The sequence below is a fragment of the Myodes glareolus genome, chromosome 1 (genome assembly GCF_982192425.1).
Source record: "Myodes glareolus chromosome 1, mMyoGla1.1, whole genome shotgun sequence".
Classification (NCBI taxonomy): domain Eukaryota; kingdom Metazoa; phylum Chordata; class Mammalia; order Rodentia; family Cricetidae; genus Myodes; species Myodes glareolus.
Window position 1 is genome coordinate 52,790,776 of NC_142026.1, and position 14,012 is coordinate 52,804,787.

The 14,012-nt window shown below is 44.9% G+C and overlaps 1 protein-coding gene across 2 annotated transcripts in view; it reads left to right on the forward strand.

Moving 5' to 3' along the window:
- The first annotated feature begins 7,881 nt into the window (after nucleotides 1-7,881).
- Znf507 (zinc finger protein 507) overlaps nucleotides 7,882-14,012 on the forward strand; it is a 33,450-nt gene continuing 27,319 nt past the window's right edge. For both annotated transcript variants that reach the window (XM_048448806.3, XM_048448807.3), the window contains exons 1-2: nucleotides 7,882-8,045; nucleotides 9,341-9,433. The gene's annotated coding sequence lies outside the window, so the exon portion shown is untranslated. The remainder of the gene's footprint in view (nucleotides 8,046-9,340; nucleotides 9,434-14,012) is intronic.

Consider the following 14,012-nt stretch of genomic DNA (forward strand, 5'->3'; position numbering starts at 1 on the left):
TTCAAGGACCCCAAGGTCAGCCTGTGGGCTAGCTGGACAAGGGAAATGGCTCACTTTCCACTGGAGTGCCTGGTGGCAAAACTGCATATCCAAGATTAGCCACTAGATGTCACTACCATAGGTTTTTCTTTTTCTTTTCTTTTCTTTTTTTTCCTGTCTTTCCTTTTTTCTTTTTGACTCGAACCCATCCTCCTCCCGTGCCACCTCCCTGGTACCTCAAACTCATCCTCCTTCTACGTCACCACCCTGGTACTGGAGAACTTACAGGGGTGTGTATCACTACAAAGTAACTTTTTCTTTTTTCTTTTTTTTTTCTTTTCAGTGCTAGGAATAGCACCCGAGACATTGTCCAGTGAGGCCATCCTCACCCTAAATTCATGTCTTTCTGCCCAGATCCTAGAGACAGATCCTCTAGGCAAGGAGTACTCTAGACTAAATTCCCCCTCAGCCTCAATGGCGCAACCTCTCTGCTTATGATGACTGTGTTCCCCGGGGAAGTTTTTCTAAGTGAGTCAGGATGGAAGCAGCTGAGCTGAAACTTAAGCCAGATCCACATCCGCAAAAGCAAACACCAGCTGTCACAATAGGCCTCTCTGGCCGTTCTCCTCTTCTTCCTGACCGTGGATGATTGCTGCGAATTCTTCCACTTTATTTAGAACCTCAGAGGAAACAAGTAAAGGGGCTGGAGAGATGGGTCAGTGGTTAAGAGCACTGGGTCTTGCAGAGGACCCAGGTTCAGATCCCAGCACCTACCTGGTGATTCACAAACATCTGTAGTTCCCGTTTTAGGGGACCAGACACCTCTTCTGGCCTCTGTAGGCACCAGGCATGCATATGGTACACAGACATACAAGAAGGCAAAACACTCATACACATAAAATAAAAATAAGTAATTCTCTTAAGAAAAGATTAAAGCCAGGCATGCTGACTTGAGCCTGTCATTCCAACGCAACCAAGGAGAGTGAGGCAAGAAGGTCAGGGGCTCAAGGTCAGCTTGGGCAGCATCCTGCATAAAATTAAATAAAAAAAAAAGGAGGTATGGACAGAAGGGCCTCACAACACTAGAGATTCTATGCCTCTTATTTATTTGTGGTTTTGTGCATTGTGTATGTGTACCATGTATATGTGTCTTATGTGCGTTAACATTAATGTGGACACACATGTACCACGGCACAGGTATAGATGTCAGAGGACACCTTAAGTGTTGGCTGCTGCCTTCCATCTCATCCAAGACAGGGTCCCTCACTGGCCTGTGACATTCTGGAGGTTCTCCTGTTTCTGCCTCCCACCCTCTCCTAGGAGTGCTGGGAACTGCAGACACTCACACTAGGTGTCCAGCTTTTCGTGGGTTCTGGGGATTCAAACTCTGGTCCTTGCACTTGTAGAGAAAACACTTTTAACCCACTGAGCTAGCTTCCTGCCTCCAGCACCAGCGATTTCAGATGCCAATACACTGCATTAGTACCGGGGGATCAGCAGCGCTTACGGAGAATGAATGACAGGTGGATAATTTACGATGGTTCTCAAGACCTGAACTATAATTATGAAGTATTTCTAGGTATATATTCAGGATGCAAAGTGTACAGAATCCAGAACTAATGTTAATTTATTACTGACAGCTAGATATATGCTAATATATCATGTCTTTTAATCGTACATTCCTTCTGACTTACATCGAGCAAACTTTTCATTCATTAATAAAGTCAAGATTGCCATTACTCTTCATGATGAAGCTCCGTTTTGAACCCAGACGACCTCCTATAATTAAACTCTGTACCTCCACAGTCTAGACATCTACAGCTTAGAGAAAGGATAAATTGAACTTCTGGTTTTACAGGAGAGGTGAAAATGTCAGAAAGACGGAGTCCACCTGCTCACAAAGTCAGAGGGGATTGCTGATACCAGACGGTGTCCTTCGCCCTCCTAGCCAACTGCTGCCTCTCCCACGCTGTCCTTCTTTTCTGTGTCTGGTATGGGGATTATATATGACAGGCAAGGGCTCTACCCCTAGTTACAATCCGGGGCTTCCTTTCACTGTCTGAGATAGGCTGGCTTTCAACTCATCGTGATTCTCCTTCCTGATTAGCTGAGATTACAATGATCTTTTCTTTTTAAAAATAATTTTTAAAGATTAATTTTTATTGTATATGTATGAATTTTTACCTGTATGTAAGAGTACCTCATACACGCCAGGTGCTCTCAGAGGCCAAAGAGAGCATCCAATCCCTTGGAAATACAGTTATCAGCAGTTGTGAGCCACCATGTTGGTGCTGGGAACCAAACCCGGGTTCTCTAGAAGAGCAACAAATACTCTTAAACATGAGACATCTCTTCAGACCCAATCTTCCATTTTTTTTTTCTGAGACAATATATTTATTTTAAGGTCACAATACAAAAAAAAATATATTGCTACCAGTCAGATGTGGTGGCAAATGTCTGTGATCTCAGCAGCTCAGAAGCTGAAGCAGAAAAATCTGCAGGTCCGGGCCAGACACTAACTCAGATAGACAGACAGACAGACAGACAGACAGATAATAAAAAGGATTCTTAATTACCGTATTTCTTATACAGTCCTCTTGCCTCATTCAATTCCCTGCACTGTCCAAAAGACTTACGTGACTAATCCTTCTACAGGAAAGTTAATCTAATCTGATTTTACCAAAGACAAGATGTTCTTCAGAAATACCATAGCCTGAAAGACTTGCGTTTATTTATTGCACCTGTCTGTGCTTGTTCGTGCGTGTAGTCACACACATCGCAGCACACGTGCAGAGGTTAAAGAACAACATTTGGGTATGGGTTCTATCCCCTTCTGCCACATTATTCAGGTCAGCAGCCTAGGTAGCAGGCACCTTTGGGCCATCTCACCCATCCAGAAACAAGACTTCCTCGGGGTCCAACTGCTCGAGTGTCTCATTCAGTTTCTGGCCAGTTACCAACTTGCCACGTACTACACGGTCTTTTGCGTCCCCAAATTTTAATAGTTGGCTGATTTAAGTTGTATCAGACTTTCCGGTCACTTTAGAAGATACAGACCCATGATACCTGCAGGAGTTTGAAACCTTTAACCTTATCAGCTAATTAAGGGCCCAAAGTAGAAGAATGAGGTGTGTGGAGACAGGGACTTGGTTATCAGGGTCATCGCTCCTCTGAGAACAGAATCAGATCCCGTTGGACAAGTGCTAGATAATTGACTAAGCAAGTTCCCTATCTGGAACATGAAATCTTGCTACGGCTGCTTAATTAAATCATGATAAAAAACATTCTGGGGCAGGTGCAAGGTGCTGGGAGTTTATTGAGATGTCCACAAGCTCAGTGGAACGAAGCCTGGATCTTAGCCTTCCTTCAACCTTAAGGCACATTTGCTGCAATCTTTCTGTAGAGGTTTTTATGTTGTTGTTGTTGTTGTTGTTGTTGTTATTGCTGTTGTTTGGTTTTTTGTTTTTTGGGTTTTTTTTTTTAGAAAAAGTCATATTAAGCAGAACTGGCAATGCAGGTGTTTAATATAAGCTCCTCAGAAATAGAGACAGGAAAATGGAAGATTCCAGGTCAGCCTGGGTTACAGACAAGAGTTCAAGGCTAGCCTGGGTAATTCTGTGAGACCCAATCTCAAAATATTTGTATTTTTTATTTGTGAAAAAGGGCCTGGGAGCATAGCTAAGAGGCAGGAGACTTGGCTAGCAGGCATGAAGCCTTGGATTCCAGCCCCAGCACTACAAAAGTGGAGGGTGGGAGGGTGTGTGTGTGTTTAGATATTTACATGGGTGCATGCACATATATGTGTGTGTGCATATACATGTATGTATGCAATTGCTGAAGTTTTGTATCACGGGGTTTTTGAAGTTGTCTGCATTTTTCAGTCAGATTCTGTTTTTCATTCCTTTGTACTGGTTGGTTTCTATTCCTATAGTAAAACATTGACCAAAGCCAACTTGGGGAGAATAGCGTTGATCTGGTTGGTCCGTTACAGTATATCATTAGAGAAGCAAGAGCAGGAACTGAATCAGAGACCACAGAGGAACACTGCTTACTGACTTGCTCCCAACTGATTGTTCAGACTGCTTTCTTATAGAACCCAGGACCACCCGCCCTGGTATGGCCCTGCTCACAATCAATGGGCCCTCCCCATTGATCATCAGTCAAGAAAATGCCCCCCCAGGCCAATCTAACAGAGACATTTTCTCCATTATTAGCTCCTCATCCCGGATGACTTCACATGTGTCAAGTAATCAAAAACAAACAAACGAATAAACAAACCAATAAGCAAACAGCACACCCTTCTCTCCTAATTCTACGCACCTACCCCCAAGAAGGTGTGAGTCTCAGCATTATTTCCTGATTATTTTATTAACATTCTTTTCCACCTGGAATGGTTTATTCCTCTGCCTCTTCCAGTTGCTTCCATGAGTGCCTTGGTAGTCGCTAGGGGTGCTGCAGTAACAAAGCTCCCAGAGCTCAGGGACTGACTGGTGACCCTCAGATCTGTATGCAGTGAAGCCGCTAGGCCCACTGTCACCCTGTGATACAGACTGACAGGGTATCCCCCATCTATCTCAAAAACTGCCAGTTACCAAACCAATGGAAAAGAAGACCATAGGAGGCATTGCACTGGCAGCCTGAAGCTCCAATATTGGGGTGACTCACTCTTCACACACCTCATTAGCCCACATCAGTTCACAGGCCATACCCCCAAGCCACTAGGCCAGGAAGTTCGATTTAACTGTGTCGAAGACAGACAATGGCAAGCGGTGGATCCCAGGAACGACGGCCAGAACTTCAGACAAAGCTGCATCGGCTCATCTCAGTTTTCTCAGAAGTCTTCTGTTTCCTCTGGGTGGTACTTTCTGTGTTTGGGATTGGGATGTGTGGGGGCCTGGTACTGGTTTCGGAATCCAGGGCCTTCTATGTACTAGGCAAGCATCACCTCTGATCAGCAGCCACAGTCTGCTTCTCTAACATGTTTGTGTTCTGCCCCTTGACTCATGAAATCCCTGATTTCTTTTGCATCAACTTTTGGATCCAGGGACATCACAGTAGACATTGGCACTTGCAACCTTGAGGAGTTTGGGGGGGGGGTGTTTTTCTTTTTTTGTTTGTTTGTTTGTTAATAACACCAGGGAAGGAAAAGGGGAAAGGAAATTATAGAGGAAGAGATGGAGAAGGGGGAGAGGGAGGGAAGAGAAAGGTAGAGAGGTAGGAGAAGAGGTAGGGAACAGAGGAGATAGAAAGGAAGGGATGACATTTTCTTATTTGTCACTTGTTTCCCCCTTTCCTGCTTCCCTCTCTGGGGCTGACCCCATTTTTTTCTTCCTTCTACCCTTCTGTGCTGATAACTTGCCACCATGCTCCCCCTCGAACCACTCAGCCCTTTATTTTTGCTTTTTCACTATTTGGTCCAAATGGTGAAGAGTCTGGGAACCAACAGACAGAATTCAAGTAGACTTCTTTGGTTTTCCAACTCTCAAAGGATGGTAACCTGTTCTCAAAGATTTGCTTTTATTATTTTGAATGTATGTTTGGGGAGAGTATGTGCAAGAGAGTGCAGGTTGTCCATGGAGTCTATAGGTGCCAGATTGCCCTGGAGCAGGGGATGCAGGTGACTGTGCCTAGCCTGGATGCTGAGAACCAAAAGGTCTTCTAGAAGAGTAGAAGGCACTCTTAACCATCCAACCTTCTTTGCATCCCCCGCTGGAGAATTTTTATCCAGAGATACAGTAAATACGATGGCAGCCACACCTAAACTCTAGTATGTTCTAGACTATTATTTTAAGGCATGTTACATTTGTTTATGCTGTGAAACATTTGGTTAATGATACAACGATGTGTTGCATTCTTTTATATTGTATCTGTTTAGCTCTGTGAAACTGTTATTACTTTGCCTACTTAAAACACTGGATTGGTATAATAAAGAGCTGAACAGCTGAACGACCAATAGCAAGACATGAGAAAGGGTAGGCGGGGTTGACAGGCAGAGAGAATAAACAGAAGAAAAAAATTGGGAGAAAGGAGGAGGAGCGAGAGCTCAAGGATTGAAAAGAGAGAGAGCCAGCCACTGAGTTACCCAGCCAGCCGTGGAGTAAGAGTAAAAGTAAGACAAACAGAAGTAGGAAAGAGAAAAGGCCCAGAGGCCAAAAGAGAGACGGGATAATTTAAGAAAAGCTGGCTAGCAGCAAGCCAAGCTAAGACTGAGCATCTATAAGTAATAATAAGTCTCTGTACGTGTATTTATTTGGGAGCTGGGTGGCGGCCCCCACAAAGAGTAAAGAGTAGAAACAACCAACAGCACCAGGACACATTTTCTGCACGTATTTTGAGTCTTCCTCTCATTTGGTAACTGATGATTCAAAAGTCAAAATGCTTGACATGGTTTCTAAATATATAAGGAAACACCCCAAAGATACCTCACCTCTCAAGTCCCACTAAGGCCATCCCCAGAATTCTCTCCAACTGCCTTCCTTGTGTGCACGCCTGCCCACTGAGTGCAGACCCTCCTGGCTCTGTCGCTCCTGCTGTCCCCTAACTGCCTGCTTATTCCAGGCTTGGAAGCTTCACTCCCTTTGCATTTCACGATATCAGCTCGGGGCCCACGAGGGCTTGTTACAGAAGAGTGCAGATTTCACGAAACAGATCCAAACAGCAAACCGAAAGGCTCACAAGCTCACCAAAGCTCCCACAACCCCTGAAAATCTTTCAAGAATCTCAAGATGGTTCAGCAAGTGAAGGAAGTTTCAGCCAAGCCTGGCAACCTGAATTCAATCCTTGGGACCCCCAGGGTAGAAAAAGTCAACTCCTGACCTCCACACACAGGCTGTGGGACACTCACACACAAATAAATGAATGCAATTTTTTCTCATTTTAACCTTTTTTTTTTTTAAAGGAAAAAGTTTTTTCAAGTGAAGGGAGTCCCCAGAGTCAGTGCTGCCAGACGCCTGAACGGCACACAGTTAGGATCTCTACATTTTCCACATACAGAGCCTCAAAGACAATAGTTCTGAGCAGAGTCTGGCACGGTGGGGGCACAGCTACACTCCTGGCTACCCTGGAGGACTGAGGCAGGAGGATCACAACTTCAAGATCTGCCTGGGCTATGTAAGAAATAAGAAGCCAGACTGAACCATCTGTCTCGAAAATTCAAAGAAGAGGAGGGCTAGGAGATATAGATCAGAGGAAGAGCCCTTACCGAGTGTGTGCAAGGCCCTGGGTTAGATCCTCAGTACCTCAGGGCAGGATACATGGTTCGGTGGTAAAGGTTCTTGAGCTGCCAAGCCAGAAGGCCTGAGTTTGATCTCAGGACCCGTATCATGGAAGGAAAGAATAGACTCCCAAAAGTTGTCCTCTGGCTAGCAAAAGCCTCCACAAACACAAATAAATAAGTAAATAATAATTTAAAATATTTAGCTTTATTTTCTGTGCCTGAATGGTTGGCCTACATGTATGTGTCTGGTGTCTGCACAGATCAGAAGACAATAAGAGCTTCGGGTCCCCTGGAGTTGGAGTCAGACACAGTTCTTAGCCACCGTATGGGTGTTGGGAACCAAACCCAGGTCCTCTACAAGAACAAGAGCTCTTAACCACTGAGCCATCTCTCCAGCCCCCATACATGTTTTTAAAAGAATAGTCCAACCAGATTCACACACACAGGGTGAAAAGAAAGATGGGGTAAATGAGGGGGATGAAGAATGCCCCAGCAGGTTAAGGCCAAAGTGCATATTCATTTAGTTCTACACTACCTACCTACACTAGGGCTGACAGGAATATGCCCAGAGCCTAAGGCCCGGGCCACTGGGAGGCGTGGCCGGTGATGGCTCCGCCCCGCCATGGCCCCGCCCCCGCCGCGCGCCTCCCGGCTCACCTGACCCGCCTGCCGCTCACGTGATCCGTCTCGGCGCCGCCATCTTGGAGCCACGGCCGAGGAGGGGGCAAGTCGGGGAAAAGAGAGGGAAAAGAGTCAGGAGCGAGGCGGGCGAGGACCGGGCGAGGGCACGGCGGGGCCCCGGCCGGCCAAAGGAGGCTCGCAGAAGCAGCAGCCCGCCGCCTGACCGCAGGTACCGAGTCCCGGGCCGCCCCTCCGCTTGAACGCCGCGGGCCATGTGCGGCCTCGCCGGTGACGCCCGCTTCCTCCTCGCCGGTGACCCCGCGGCGCTGCCACGTACCGGAGCGCCAGGGCCCCGTGTGCACTGTAGTCCCTCTGCCGGGCCTGTGGAGACCCCCGGGCCCGCCGTGCCGCTGGGGGTGGGGGCCCGCTGCTCCTCAGGCCCCGCTGAGGCGGCTTTTGCTTCCTGAGACGTGAAACCGCTTCGCCCAGCCTGGATGGAGCTTAAATTTCTTTAATCCCCGGCTCTTTGACCACTGTGTGATGTAGGACAAAACGAGTGCAAAAGATAGAAATCTTGACCTCCCACACTCACACGTCCTCTGGGATGATATTCCCAGAGATCGCTGAGACCACTGGGGAAAGCGCCCACCTTTCCAAGACCTGGGACAAACCCGATCGTTTGTTTGGAATGCGAGGCCTGGGTGATTAATTAGACCCAGGCAGCCCCTCCCCAACCCCAAGGCGGCCTTTTTAAGTTCCTGCAGTGGACTGGAATTTGCTATCAGTCTGCATCGCTCAAGGCAATTACTGGATTTATCACCTTTTCTGAGTTTGTACTTTCCACTGTACTGAAGTCTGATTCAGTGTATGGATTGCTTTATTAATTAAAAAGAGAAAGCCCGGCCCTTTTCTTTACCCTGGTAACTCGTTGGAAATTTAGAGGACGCCCTAGCAGTGAACTAATTTTGCTTAACTATAATTGCTAAGTTACTTTTTATGCGAGCCGAATAAGCATACTTTAACTTAAAGCAGCTATCGAAAACGGTAGCAAAGAAATGGAGGACCAGGGCAGGAAACTGCACTGGAAGATATATAGGTCAAGCCACGCTGTCATCTCTGGTCATGCTATCCTTCTGCCCACTGTGTTTGACTAGTTTACATAATCACGCCTTAGGCTGTAATTTCGGTTAAAGTTACAATAGCAATATGTCATTTATTATTGCGTATTGGTTAGAAAATTATGTCAGTAAAACCACTAGTTTGCGGAGTAAATTACTTCCAAGGTGGGGAGGGAGGCTTAAAATACACAAGTGTTTCCAGACTCATTCGTTTTAGCTTCTGTAGAATCCTCTACTTGTTAAGTAAATTATGTAAATTTGCCTCACATAATTACATTGCGTGAACAGCCTTCTTGAAATTTCCTTTCAATGTTAAGTATTGGAAGTTTCTTCACCGCCAAAATAAGTTATGTTTCACAAAGAAAGAGAAATGCTTGATTCTGTTTGCTTTCCTTCTTGGCCGCAGCTGAATTGTGAAGATTGATCCAGGAGACTGCATTAATTTCAGGAATTGATTGGAAAGACACTGGCTCTGCCACTAACAGCCATGTAACCTTGGGTAAGTCACTTCCACCTCACTAAGTTGCCTTATTTATAAACCGTGGCATCTTCGTAACTAGACCCAAAGAATACTGGGGATCTAGTACAGGGAACTGTTTCGCTTCTCCGGGTGGGTGCCTTGTTCACCTTGAGAATGGAAATTAGTATGGTAGAGAAAGCACAGGTTTAGAATACCATTGGCATGGTTTCCAGTTCCTCAACCTCCCATCAGTGAGCCTCAGGTGTGTTGCTTTATGTACATACCCAGCTCCAAAGCAGGGGCTGGGTACCAGGAATTTTCAGAATGTTACAGGAAATGGATGAAGGCCCTATCTTGAGTTCTCAGCTCAAAGACAGCGGTCTCCAACACTGTGCTGGCCTTTGGTATTTCATAAATTACACTGAGCTGAATACTGCTTGATGTTTGTCAGGCCTGTGTATTAGTTGTAGCCACTAAGTCAGAATATTGTCTCAGGCTAGGTGCCAGCTAAGAAACTCTAGTCTATGAAATCCATGTCCTTGTAGTTATACATTGGTTTTCTCTTAGTAGCTATTATTCCATTGAGCTGAGAAAATTTAAATACAGTATAAGCCAACATTAGGGAGGTCTAAAGTATAAGTAGCTTTTAGGTTACGTTTAACAGACAGTTTGTAATTCTGTGCTCTCACAGTTTCCCAGCTTTACTGTCACATTTAACATCAGAAGACTCTAAAACAATAACTTGCCCAGAGTCACACAGCTGAGGGCACTTCAGAGGAGGGAGGGACCTTACCTTCTTTTGGTTGAAACAAATGTCAAAAAGGTATTATAAATTTCTGAGACTCTGAAAGAGTGTGAGGTTCATTGGCCATCACTTCTATTGTTTCGAGCTTGGGGTTTTTGTTTGTTTATTTGCCTAGCTGGAAAAAAAAATCCTTAGTGTGAAAGAGACTGTTCTTTACTTCATCTTGTTCTGTCTTCACATATACCAGAATTACAGCCTTCCTTCAAGCCCACATGAATTGTAATCATACAGCTATAACTAAAAGGAACTAATTAAATACACAAATACACCAAATAGCAAATTATAAGAAAATAAAGACAACTGGATTTGTTCACTTTTCTTGGGAAAGACACTAATTACCAGCTTTTTCCTGTGGATTACTGTTGTCAAGGACAGATCTGAAAGGCCTGATGGGAATGACTAGAGCATCTTTGCTTTGAAAGAATAGTTTGTTTACTTGCACTGCCTTGATCTTTTGATCTAATGGTGTAGCTAGTGCTTCCAAAGGAAAAATCTCCCACTTGACTATCTCTAGACTTGGGTCCTAGTGAACCTTCCTCAGGTCCCTGCCTCAGGGAGAGTGCTTCTTTCTACTTGTAAGAAGATGTTCATGTTAGAGCATGCTTCCTCGTCCCTCAGCCTTTCTTGTTATTCTTACCCTGTTGTTAACAGTAGAGAAGCAGACAGCAGCACACTCACATCAGGATAACTCGGGGAAGCCATATTTACAAAGATAATATTAATCTGGGTATTGGGCTCCTCTAGGCAGGCCACAGGGATGGTAGAGTTAATGGGAGCAGCAGTATCAGGAGAAAGGCAGTACCAAACCTAAAACCAGATTTGTGGAGAGCAGCTGGCTGGGAAGAACTGGCCTTCTGTGAAGAAGCAGCCAATCCAGGATGACCTCGCAGTAGGGAACCAGGACATTGACTGTGCTTCTGATCCTCATGTCTCTCCATTGGCAGTACCCAGGCAGAGGACCAGGGAGCATAGTGATAAAATCCCTCCTGGGATAGAAAGTCCCGTAGAAAGGAGGGCACAGAGAGCAATATGTGCCATGCTCCTAGATGCTGTGATCTGGTGGATATCCTGCTTCTTCAAGAAACTCTGTGCCTGCTCTCTCCCCAGAGGAGCCTGTCAGTCTCTCAGGACTTGGCCATTGTGTGCTTAGCCTTGATATTACTTGGTCTTTATCCATCTGTGAGTAACTGAGTGGGTGTAAAATGCTGCTGTCCTACCTAGTTTCTTTAGCCTTGCACATGATTGTGGTTTTTCAGGGCAGGGTTGTATTTTGATTTTCTGGTTGTTTCTGTAATGAAAACCTTTAGGCATTTTAATACAAAGAAGAGTATAATGAACAGGTAATCATCCCACCTTCACTGACAGAATCTGTTGCCTTACCCTATCACATCTCCCTAGTCCCAGTCTACTTCCATCCCCCATGATCATTTCTTTGAATTGTTTACATCTGTCTCTTAAGTCCAAGGCTGGTGTTCAGATGATCCATTGTGTTCTGTGCTGTGATTTGAGTCACATGCTGTGATTTGGGGCTGTGTGCTGACTCTTAGTCAAATGAAGTTTTGCTTACTTGACATATATAATGTACAAATAAATATCTACATATTTACATGTACTGTGTGTATAATACACATGGACTGCATGAATGGTCTAAGAAAAAATTGTGGGAATTGAAGAGTTGGTTTTAGTGACCTCCTCTCCTGTGTACTTTACTAGGGGCTGTTTGTGACTTTTTATTTAACAGACTTTTCTTTTAATGAGTTTCTGCTTGCTTGTTGGTTTTGCCTGCAGACATAAACTGGCTTTTTCAGGTGTTTCTTGGTGCGTTTTATGTTGTCATATCAGTTTGGTAGCTGCCTTACTGTACTTATCCCGAAATGTATGCAGCCTCTAAAATGAGATACTTACATAAACGTTCTGGGGAAATTGGAGCATCTGCTGCAAGTTGCCATTAGCTCTTAATGCCTGAGCACACACAGCTTTAAAAGTGAGTGCTGTGTCAAATTCTTTTGTATTAGTCTTTTTCTTGAGCTTTGATGAACTCCTCCTGATTTCACTTTCTAAGGAACACACTGAACTATCCATTGGAAACAGTTTGCACTGCTCTGTCTCCTATTGGATCACTCAGTAGAAGGGAGAAACCAGGAGTCCCCTTTGTAACACTAGGTGTGAGGTCGGAGCAAACATTAACTCTTCTCCTCTTGGTTATCAGTTAGCCTGTATGACTGTTACACGCATGGGAAGGTAGACCTTGGCTTTACAGTAGTATAGAGTTGGATCAGACCCTGAAACTGGAAATGTGTGCGGATTTTGATAGTTTTATTATATAACTAATACACCTTTAACAGTTGAACTGAATGACAACAAGAATCCCTCAGTTGTGGCCCCATAGGGAAATCAGCATGCACATGAAGAGTCACAGCTCCCTTTAACCAAAATCACTGGATTCTTGTTTTGTTTGGGGTGGTTTGTGCATAACACCTGCATGAGTGGAGGTCAGAGGTCGGTGTCAAGTGTCTTCCTCTCTTGATTTCCATAGCATTCTTCTACCCCCCACCCTGCCAAAACAAGGTTTCTTTTAACAGCTCTGGGGTTATAGGTGTGTGCCACCCTGTCCAGTACCTAGCTTTTACATGGGTACTGGGAATCCAGACTCAGGCCCTCATGCGTGCAGCAAGCACTTTCTCCATTGAGCCATCTCTCTCCAGTCCCTAAAACTGGAATCTTAAGACAGTGAGATGTTTTGCAGAAGCCACAGAAAGGGTTTTTTGTTTTTTCCTGAAGAACAACTGCATTGTCCTGTATTAGTCTCTTCTGTAGCGGCTGGAAGTTTGGTGTAGAAATCTGAAAAGACTTGTTCTTTCTGAGGATAAGAAAAAGACACAAATGTTCCGAAGGGGTTTTTTCAGAGCTGGAATGGCTATGTTACAGCTCTGGAATATTCCCCTCCATTAGGTGGCTGTTACAGGCCGACCCTAGAAGAAGAAAAGCTGATGTTCGCTTTTAAAATAAAACACTTGCGCTTTTATCCAGCATGGACCTAGGTAAAGAATGCTTTTATGTTGGAAAGAGTAGGATATAGAGGAAAGGCCATACAATGTGTACAGAAACTGGGAGGAGCAGACCCAGGGTGCGGGTGGGAAGCACTGAGGGAGTCTGCCTGATGGGTTAGGTGTGATTCTGACTAGGGGTGGAGCCTGCGTGGTGGATTGATTAGGTGTGATCCTGGCTTGGAGCTAAAGGGCCCTTATGCAGGATTCAGCTGTATGACGAGAGGAGTGTGAAGCCTGTTCCTGGAGTTTAAGAATGGTGCCTAGTTTGTGGTCTATAGCTTGTGGCACTGAAAATCTTGCTGGCATTTATTGAATGTTGTGAGTAAGGTTCCAGAATGTACCTAAAATGTGGAAAAACAAAACTTGTTGCTGGAAAAGAGCCTAAACTTAAAAATGTGATCCAAGTCAACAAAATAATCTCACTTTAAATCAAAGGAAATGTCTAACGTGAGAGGGCTGCCAGAATAAAGAATATTCAGAGGCCTAGGAAGAGGGTGATTTCGGGGTGTGTTGTGCTTACAAAGTTCCAGGCCTTGCTGCATTATTCAAGCCTACCATAACCCCATAACTGACCTTCTTTCTAGAGCTGACCCGGAACTGGAGTGGCAGCATTTTCCTTCTCTGATCCCCTTCCCTGTTGAGGAAGGAGAAACATGTCTGGGAATGAGGAACAGTTGACCACTGATGTGACCTCTAAAAAGCCACAGCATAGTTTGTGGTTTATCTGGTGTACCATAAGTCAAAGGAAGGAAAAGGAGGAAGT